The sequence below is a fragment of the Oryctolagus cuniculus genome, chromosome 11 (assembly GCF_051225735.1).
Source record: "Oryctolagus cuniculus isolate XC-2025 breed Fujian yellow rabbit chromosome 11, ASM5122573v1, whole genome shotgun sequence".
Classification (NCBI taxonomy): domain Eukaryota; kingdom Metazoa; phylum Chordata; class Mammalia; order Lagomorpha; family Leporidae; genus Oryctolagus; species Oryctolagus cuniculus.
Genome location: NC_142877.1, coordinates 92061906 through 92072964, shown reverse-complemented (window position 1 = coordinate 92072964; position 11059 = coordinate 92061906).

The following is an 11059-nucleotide window of genomic DNA, read 5'->3' as shown; positions in this document are numbered from 1 at the left end:
ACACGTTCAAGTTTGGGAAATATCTTACCATGTTGTTGTTTTAGAAAATGTATGGGTTCATTTCTTGCTTAAAGCTGTTTTTTACATTTTTTTAAACTTTGGTATGTCTTCTATGGTCAATAAAATGTTAATAATTGACTTTGATTCCTGTTAGAACAGCTCAGCCTGGTGCTTCTGCTTTCTCTTTCACCTTTCAGTTCAGAAGACCTCTTCTAGCTCTAAACTTCCCCCTGCCTCAATCACTATAAGCTACCAAAACAGAATGGAACTGACATTCATTTGACGCCTGTCACATGCCAAGCATTATGACACATGTCTTTACACATATTGTTTCATTTGCACAAGTAGGGCATTTTTTTTAACCTAAGGCTCAGAGAGGTTACAAAAATGGGTTCATACTGGAATCCACATCTGACTTATTTCAAAGCACATTCTGTTATATAATGTCAAATAAGATTGTTGGAGGAGGGATGAGTGTTGTGGCATAGTGGCTTATGTCCCATATTGGAGTGCCTGGGATCAAGTCCTACCTCCACTCCCAATCCAGCTTCCTGCTAATGTACCTGGGAAGCAGTAAATGATGGCCCAAGTGCTGGGGTTCCTGGCATCCATGCAGGAGACCCAGATGGAGTTCCTGCTCCTGGCCTTGGCCTGGCCCAGCCCCATCTATTGTGGTCACATGAGGAGTGAGCCAACAGATAGAAGATCTCTCTCTCTTTCAAATAAATAAATACTTAAAAAATTGGATATTAGCTCATCAAGAACTATGAAGCACTGGGGAAGGTGTTTGGCCTAACAGGTAAGACACCCATGTTCCATGTTGGAGGACCTGGGCTCAGTTACTGGCTCTGGCTTTTGACTCCAGTTTTTGCTAATGCAGACCTTGGGAAGCAGTGTTGATAGCTCAAGTGACTGGATTCCAGCCACCCACATGGGAGACCTGGATTGCATTCCTGACACCTAGTTTCAGCCCTGATGCAGGCATCTGGGGAGCGAACCAGCAGATAAGGAAGTCTCTGTTTCTCATGTTGCTCAAAAAACAAACTGCTAAGCACCTAAGGAATGAATGCATGTTAGGAGTCCCTAAAGACTAAACTGTGGCTAGAAGAAATGATGAAAGGCAGCAGAAAGAAAGAAGCCTTTTATTTAAGGAATACAAATGTCATAAGCACAACTTTAGGAATATAGTGATTCTTCCCACCACACCCTCCCTCCCACCCACACTCCCACCCGTTTTCCTCTTCCCTCTCCCATTCCCAGTCCCATTCTCCATTAAGATTCATTTTCAATTAACTTTATACAAAGACCAACTGTATACTTACTAAGTTAAGATTTCAACAATTTACACACACACACACACACACACACACACACACTTTGAGAACAAGTTTTACAGTTAACTCTCATAATACAACTCATTGAGGACAGAGGTCTTGCATGGGGAGTTAGTGCACAGTGACTCCTGTTGTTAATTTAACAATTAGCACTCTTATGTATGACATCAGTGTCCACCCAAGGCTCTTGTCATGAGCTGCCTAGGCTATGGAAGCCCTTTGAGTCCACAATCTCCATCAGTATTTAGACAAGGCCATAAGCAAAGTCGAAGTCTCTCCTCCCTCCAGAAAAAAAATAATCCTAAAAGAGGGGTTTTATATCTGACATGCAGTCTATTGGCTCTCTCTCTTTCTCTCTCTCTCTCTCTCTGCCCCTTTGTGGGGAACCTGCTGAGTTCCATGTTTGGCAGTTCAAGCTCAGAGGGAAGGATCACCAAAGGCTAGGGCTGGAGGACTGTCAAGTAATTTTGAAGCTCACAGACCAGCTAAAACAAAGCTTTCACTTACAGGAACATTGACTCACTCTGCCATACAATGAGTACTTATTATATGTTCCCGAGTGTCTATGAAAGGCCTGGCATACAAAGATGAATAAACATCACCTTAGGAAGTTCTGGGAGGTCCTTCGTTCAGGGACCTCAGTGTCTACTGAGGCAGAAAGACACATTTTCAAGCTGGTGGAGTAAATGGTATAAATATACATTGTCCACTGTACTTAGATAGCACTTCTATAATCAGTATCCCACCGGCCCATGCTGATTTCACCTCAGTCACCCTTCTACACTGATTTCCTTCTGAACTAGTACTTCTCCCCCGGGACAGTCTGATGAGGCTGTTAAATCTAGGTGCGCTCAAACCTTCCCTCACCAAATGAACAGCCAGCTCACCTAAGCTAGAGTGAAGAAAGAGAGTAGAAAAATGGGGGACACAGTGGGAGTTCATTTATTTTTCTTGATCAGAGCCCAGAAGATGGCTTCTGGACCTATCCTATCTCCACTTCACCAGTTTCTATCGATTTCTGAATGTTTTTGGTCTATCCTGAGAGCTGACAGAAATCTTCCCAATAAAGTCCCATTAAACAATGGGTAGATATAAGATTCTTAGTGAGCTATGGGTAGATGGGAGCAAGACAGAAAACAAGGAAGGCAGTTAAGGACTGTTGTTGTAGTGGTGACAAGTGGATGGTGGAGAGATGGAGAAGGGAGGATAGAGAGACCCAGGTGGACTAGAGACTACTCTATGTATAAAACCAGCAATATAGACAAGCAAGATGAGTTTTTCAATGAAACAGAATAGAGCAGGCCTCCTGGCCTCCTTTCTAGAAGGTATGTTGTGACTTGGTTTGGGTTTTGGCAGCATTTTCTCCCTGGCTCAGGCTGTTGGCTTCCACCTCCACCTTCCCAGCCCTGGGATATGTACATCACTTCCTCCTAAAAAAAATTATCTCCATTATCTAGGAAACTTGGCAGGGTCACCAAATTACTGTTTTCATCTTGTCTCCTAGGGCCCAGGGGTACGTATTCCAGTAGATTCTTGGAAACCATCCTGAATAGCATGCAACACTCCAACATAAACAAGCATATTCTAATGATGACTGTGTGTCACAAGCACACTTGGTAAATTTGTGATCCTACTTCCACCATCACTTATGTGACCACAGCCCACGTAATTCACACAGCCTCACCACACCTTCCCCATAGGAATTCCCAGGGTGCCCTTTGCTATCATCTCTGCTACAGAGGAAAGGTGTTCAAGTATCTGTGGTCATGTGGAAAGAATCCAGCACCACCTGGGTGTGCAGAGATGGACTTGGTGACAGGTTTTCCCCTCAAAGGCAGCACACAGAGCAGGAGTTCACAGCAGCTCCTATGACTCAGGGCCCGCTCTGTCCTTTGCACCATATCTTTTAAACCAACAAATGCAGTTAACACCCATAACTACACTTCTTATCTGCAGTCATAATGTTGTGGAAGATGCTGAACACCATCTACACTCCCCAGAAAGCCCCTAAACTCTGGATTTGGGAGACTCACCTTTGAGATGGAAAAGATAAATTGACAATATCTTTGGATGGGTGTTTTTCCAGTTTTTCATAAGACACCTTGGAACTTGGGTATCTTAAAGAAAATTAATATTTGAATCAACACATTAGTGATACTTGGAATATCACATTACTTCCTGAGAGGTCTTCTGAATGATAAAGGCAAGGGATTGGTAGCTTTTGGAATCTCAGAATTTCTAAAATAATATTAGAAAATGCCCTTATAGAATGCTGTACAGTTAGCAATGTGCTATGGGCATGCAGGTTGTGAAGGTACACTTGATGGATGGTGGAAGAAAAAGAAACAGAAATAACTCACCTATCATTTCACGTTCTCAGACAATTTTTGCTGGATGATTAGCTCATTATATGTGCGTTGCTTGATCACCTGAATTTCATTTCCAATAAACTTTTTTCAATTTCTTTGCCAACAAAGCGTACCTGCTAGAAACACTTCAAAATCAATTTTTACTGCTTCACCAGTTTTATGCATTTTAAATTTAAGGAAACAACAATTAGGATATTTTCAATGATGAAAGGAACTCCATTAAGCTGCCACAAATGTCAAAAGTTCCTGGCTGTGCTAACACTTATGTAATTGTTCTGGAAACCCCACGCACCGGAATAGACCTACAACACCAGGCATGACTCACTGAATATTTCTATGCACATACTCTCTCTGAAACGCTCTCCAGTTGGGATTTATTTTTTTCAAAGAAAAAAAAAAAAGACAAAATATGGTACATCAAATCTGAAAGTTCTTTCTGCGATTTTTTTGGGAAAGTACTGTTGCCTCAAACAAGAGCATTAGAAGATGCTGCCGTTTTCATTAATAAGGCAGCCAGATGGGCTAGAATTAAAACAGGTTGAAACTTTGAAATTCTTGCTGAAAAAAAGAAAAAACAATAACAGAATATGTGGATTCTCAAATCTCCAAATGGTCCTCATCCTCATTTCCTCTTGTAACTTTATTCCCGTTTGTTTTTTAGAAGCTGTGGCTGGTACCATATGACTGATTCCCTGAGCAATGCTAAGAAAAATGATATATACCACAAAATACTTATAAAATACCCAGGCCTGGGCCCACCACACTGAGGCTCGATGGTAACATACTCTCCAGTAGCTTTGTGTTTGTTTGTTTGTTTGTTTTTGACAGGCAGAGTGGACAGTGAGAGAGACAGAGAGAAAGGTCTTCCTTTTCCATTGGTTCACTCCTCAGTGGCCACTGTGGCCGGCGCGCTGCGGCCGGCGCACCACGCTGATCCGAAGCCAGGAGCCAGGTGCTTCCTCCTGGTCTCCCAAGTGGGTGCAGGGCCCAAGCACTTGGGCCATCCTCCACTGCAATCCAGGGCCATAGCCGACAGCTGAACAGGAAGAAGGGCAACCAGGACAGAATCCGGCGCCCCGACTGGGACTAGAACCCGGTGTGCCAGCGCCGCAGGCGGAGGACTAGCCTATTGAGCCGTGGTGCCGGCCTCCAGGAGCTTTTATTGGATGCCTTCTCTACGAAGGAACTTCAAAAAGTTCATTGAAGAGGTTGGTGTTGTGGTACAGAAGGGTAGGCCACTGCTCGAGACATCTGCATCCCATGTCAGAATGCAAGTTCCAGTCCCAGCTACTCAGCTTCTAGTCCAGCTTCCTGATAATGCATCCTGGGAGGTCAAGTGCATACGGCCCTGCCTTTGGCCTAACAGCACTGGCTGTTGCAGGTATCTGGGGAGTGAACTTGAACCAGTAGATAGAAGGTATCTATCTATCTTTTGTTCTTCCTTTCAAGTGGATGAAAATAAATAAGCAAGATGAAATTTAAATAAACATTTTTAAAAGTTCATGGAAATGGGTCAGTGCTGTGGCATGGCGGGTTAAACCATGGCCTGCAGTGCCGACATCCCATATGGGCACGGTTCAATTCCTGGCTGTTGCACTTCTGATCTAGCTCCCTACTAATTCACATGAGAAAGCAGTGGGGCATGGCCCAAGTGTTTGGGCCCCTGTACCTACATGGGAGACCCACATGAATCTTCTGGCTCCTGGCTTCAGCCTGGCCCAGCCCTGGCCATTGTGGCCATTTGGAGAGTGAACCAGTGGATGGGAAGTGTCTCTCTCTGTCTCTTCCTTTTTCCCTCTCTAACTCTGCCTTTCAAGTAAATAAATCTGTTTTTAAAGTTCATGGAAATGGAAATGAGAAAATAAGTTTATTTTATTTCACTCACAGATACACACACACACACAGGGTGACAGAGGGAGAAAGAGAGAGAGAAATAGAAGCAGAGAAAGATCCTATCTACTAATTCACTCCTCCAAATGCGCACAACAGCCATGGCTAGGCTGGGACCAGATCCAACAGCTGGGAACACAATCTAGTTCTCCTACATGGGTAGCAGGAACCTGATTACTTGAGCTATCACTGCCGCCTCCTAGGGTTTGCACTGATACGAAGCTGGAGTCAGGAGCTGGAACCAGGTGTCAAACTTGGATGCTCCACAGTGGTATGTGGGCATCTTAACTAGGCTAAATGTCTGCTTGCTCTAGATATGTCTATTTTTATCTAAAACAAAACTGAAATTCATGAATAGTTTTTTCATGAGATATTTTAATGAATTTTTGAAGACCCCTTGTATGCATGGATTTCAATTGTTTTGTGCACCAAATAAAATTATCTTTTCATCCATTTTCCATGAATGTTTTAAAGTAGCCTCTTTAGTCCAAAAGCTTGGGAGAAATTTACCAAAAAGATGGCATAGCCTGTATCCTAAAGAGCATATGTTTGGTGCTACTTTCAAGGCCAAGGTTTCATTAGCAATATTCAGAATGGAATTTAGAAATGCAGTTACTGGTGAGCCCAACCAGACTTGGCTAGATAGATTCGTCAGCCAGCTGAAACAGGTTATATATGGGCATTTTTGTCTAGGCAGTAACAGAGGACTTCAGCTATATGGTTTTCATTAGGGACTCTCAGTAAGAGGTCGTCAGTCTGTGTTCCACCTGCAGAATGGCCACAGAGAGGAATCCAGCGAGCAAAACCATCAGTGGACCAACCAGCCTGGAGTAGGTCCTCTGGGTCCAGGACACAAGTCCCAGAGGAACCCACAATCCAGGGGAGGACTGAATCTCAGTGCTAGAGCAAACTGAAACAGAATGCAGAGGAAGGAAGGAGGCCGAAGCCCAGCCAATGAACTGGAATACAAGGTAGAGGCTTTGAGAGGACTCAAGTGGAAACTCCACAGCTAGCAGTGGAGCTCAGAACGGAGCCCACAGCCTGGCTGACCCAATACTGAGTTACATGAGCCACTTGTATTTCCTCTCACTGAGAACAGATGTGGGCTCAGCGCCTGGGATAAGGCTGAGCTGCAGGTAGGTCTCGCTGGCCTCAGCAAAGGTTGAACCAGAATGCAGGGGAATGTGCCAGGCAGAATGGCTCAGTTCCTCCTGGCTCCCGGTCCCGGATTTTTGTTTTTTTTTCCCCCTGCAAAAACATCATCCCTTTTTGCAAGCTGTTTTTGTTACCTGGAATTCCCCAGCCTAAGCCAAGGCCTGATATCCTTCAGGATATAGTTCAAAAAGCATCATTACTTCTGGATTTCAGGAATGCTTTCTACATATCTCTGTGACATTTATTACCCCTTGTCTTGTACTGTTTTTCTTCTCACGTCTCTCTCCCTGCCTAGCCTTCAGGTTTCTTGCCCAATGAGCCTTGGCACCTCCAGAACCTCGCATGGTATCAACATAGAATAGGATCTCGATAAATGTTTGATGGTAAATAAGTGAATGGAGTGATGACATGAAAATCAACCATTATTGAAATTTCACTTAAATGAAAATCCGTCAATCAATAAAGAGATGAATCGGTACTAAGTGTCGACATGAAATACAAAACAGTAACAGTAGCCATCATGTATGTATACCTGACTGCTCCAGGCTCAATGCTCAGTCCTTTACATGCTAGATTCTATGACTTCAACTTCACAACAACCCAAAATAGAAGTGCTGTTCTAACACCCATTTTACAGATGAGAAGAACAGGGACATGATTCCTAGAACTTCTATAACTTGATCTGATCTGGGATTATGTGTCTACTCAGTACTGGAATCTGTTGCCGCCTGAGCCCTTCACTGGCCTCCAGGGATATGGTGGCTGTGTGCGGGGTGGAGAGTCATTGGGCTCTGCTGATTAATCCCCTGGGTCTTGGATTAACAAGGACAGGCAATGCCATGCAGTCCTACTGCCAATTCCCACGTGACACTTGCCTTTCCTCCGCCAACGAGAGAAGCCATACTGGAATGGGCCAGAGGGCCCCAGGTCTCCTTTGAGAATTTGGTGTGGAATGTCGCAGAAACTGAAGTGAAATTATAAGTAAAATTACAACTTGGAAATTATTTACCTGCTACTTGCCTATCCCAGGACCACATGAAGTATTTTACATCTAGTATCTTCTTTAGCCCTGTCACCCTGTGAGGTAGGTGTTCTTATTCTACAACTTACTATCACAAGGTTCCCACATGAGGATCCTGAGATTTGCCAAGATTTTTTTCACTTGTTAAATTTTATGGTATTTATTCAAATGGCAGAGAGAGAGGCAGAGATCTCCCATAGGCCAGTTCTCTCCCCAAATGCCTGCAACAGCTGGGGCTGGACTAAGCCAAAGCCAGAAGCTAGGAACTTAATCTAGGATGGGGTGGCAGGGACTCGACTACTTGAGCCACTAGCACTTCCTCCTACGGTGCACACTAGCAGGAAGCTGGAATCTGGAAAGGGGCTGGGACTCGAACTCAGGTCCTCTGGTGTGGGATGTGGGCTTTGCAACTGCTGCCACTTTAAATGCAGCGCAGAGGCTTAGTAAGTTGCCTCATGTCACAGACAGCTGAAGCAGAGCCTGGATTCGAGGCGATTCAACACGAATCTACCAAGCACCTCCCCGTGGATGGGCTCACACCCTTTCCACACAGCACGCAGCCACCCAAACCCCTTGGTGATGGGGACATGGCCATGATCATCTTCTCTGGCTATTCTTAAGGATCTCCTTTAAAAGAATTGCTTTGGTGGCAGCCTTTTGGTCTGCTTATTGGAAAAAGTCACAGAGACCCCACCCCTTTCATTGGCATAAAACCTTTGGCAGCACTTAAAGAGACAGAAGCCATCTACAATGGTGCGTAGAACAATGGCTCCAGTTGGGAAATCCGGAATTGTTCTCTCTTTCTGCCCTTCAGTAGCTCGTGTGTTCATAGTTGACATACAGCCCTTCTTGTTGCTCTGTTCATGATGGGTGTGAACTGTTGAAATGATGTACCCGTGCAGAGAGACAAGAGCCCAGTGGGCACCCCGCACTGTTTGCTTTGTGAAATTCCAGACTGTTTAATCTGCTTTACCTCATCCCAATCACTCCAGATTCCACTTTTCTTAATGACTTTCCCCCTCCTTCAATGCCTACCCAGTTATCTTTGAAGGAGAGAAATAATAGATGAATCATTTGCAGGAAACAGTGGTGGGGTGGGGGTGGGGGGACATGTGGTTGGAACGGCAGATGGCTGAGCGTGTGGGCACATAGCTCTCTGTCTCTGTTGTTCCTTCCACCACCCTCTGGCAACAAGTCCTTTGGAAGTCTACATTCATTCCACGCTGGGGGCTGCACCCGCACTCAGGTACTAACATGTAAGTCCACATCCGCTTGGATTCAGCCTAGACATTCAAACTGCAGGCTCAAGCCCAAGTTGGACTCTTTACCCTCTCCTTCAAGTTCTGACATCAGGCCCACAGAGATAATGATAAACTACTTTCAATTAGTGGCAACAGAAATTCTCATGTTGTCTCCTCTGTCCTGAGGGATAGGAAAGAAGTAAATGCATGCTCTTCCTGTGCCACAGTGCAGGCGCTGTAACCTCCTATGGCACGGGCTGATGTCTAGAAGGAAGCTCGAGGACAGAGCCTGCACATTCAGATGAAAATACAGGTCTGCAAGAAAACATAAAGGCCGGCGCCACGGCTCACCAGGCTAATCCTCCGCCTGCGGCACCGGTACCCCGGGTTCTAGTCCCAGTTGGGGCGCCAGGTTCTGTCCCGGTTGCTCCTCTTCCAGTCCAGCTCTCTGCATGGGAGACCGGGAGGAAGCACCTAGCTCCTGGCTTTGGATCGGCGCAGCGCACCGGCCGTGGTAGCCATTTGGGGGGTGAACCAACGGAACAAAGACCTTTCTCTGTCTCTCTCTCTCTCTCTCTCTCTCTCTCTCTCTCACTGTCTAACTCTGCCTGTCAATTTAAAAAAAAAAAAAGAAAAGAAAAGAAAAGAAAACACGAATTGTTCTGGCTGGGCTCATGGAGATGGGGGCGTGGAGAGGACCGCAAGATACTACAGTCTCGGGAACAAGCGCCCATGTGTCGCTCCCCAAAATTCACTTCCTGCTCTAATGTCTGGAGATGGCACCAACTGTGGTCATTTCATTCAAGTAACTGAAAAGAAGTTTTGGGAATTCAAGAGCACATGAACTTTGAAAGAATATGACTTTTTCAAGAAAGCTTCATTCAGCCCTTCTGTTACTTCCATGTGAATTTCCAAGTGTCATCTGGATGTATATGCTAGCATAAGCATTTGTTACTATTTTATTTTTAGACATATGAAGTTTGTTTTATCGACAGATCCTCTTTCTTTGATTTTTTTCCTACTTCCATTGCCACCATCTGCCCTCAGAATCATGCAACAGCACATGAATATGCAAAAGGTTAAGTGTTTGTCATTTTCTCCCCTCAGTGCCATAGGTGTTTTAGTGTAATTTGCATTGAGAATTTGGGATTCATGGGGTAGCACACATTATTTTATGCCACCTAGGAACAAAGCATCGTAGTTCAGAGCTTTTGCTATTAATGGGCACGCCTATAAAAAGTCAACTTTAATAATAAAATTACCGGGGGTGGCTCTGTGGTGTAGCGGGTAAAGCTGCTGCCTGTAGCACCGGCATCCCATATGGGTGCCAGTTCAAGACCTGGCTGCCCCACTTCAATGCAGCTCTCTGCTATGGCCTGGGAGAGCAGTAGAGGATGGCCCAAGTCCTTGGGCCCCTGTACCTGCGTGGGAGACCTGGGGGAAGCTCCTGGCTCCTGGCTTCAGATCATCCCAGCTCCAGCCATTGCAACTATTTGGGGAGTGAACCAGCAGATGGAAGATATCTCTCTCTCTCTCTCTCTCTCTCTCTCTCCCTGCCTCTGCCTCTCTGTAACTCTGCCTTCCAAATAAATAAATAAATCTTTAAAAAATAATAATCTTATTAAGCATGAGGAAACTCATCCATAAATCAATCAGAATAATCATAAAAGATAATTCAGCAATCACAAATCTTGTTAATAATAGAAATTCCAATCCCATACCCATCAGGACTTGGTGACTTTTATATGAAAATCACTCATATTAGTCTCCACAAAAGCACTAATTCTTGGGTCCTTAGAAGTCTTTACAATTATTACTCACCATTTTAAAAATAAAAATATTTATTTACTTATTTGAAAGGCAGTGACAGAGAAAGCGAGAGAGAGATCTTCCATTCATTGGTTCACTTCCAAAATGCCCGTAATAGCCAGCACTGGGCCAAACTGAAGCCAGGAACCCAGAACTCAATCCAGTGGATGTCAGGAACACAACTACTTGGACCATCACCTCATGCTTCCCAGGGTGCACATTAGCAGGAAACTGGACTAG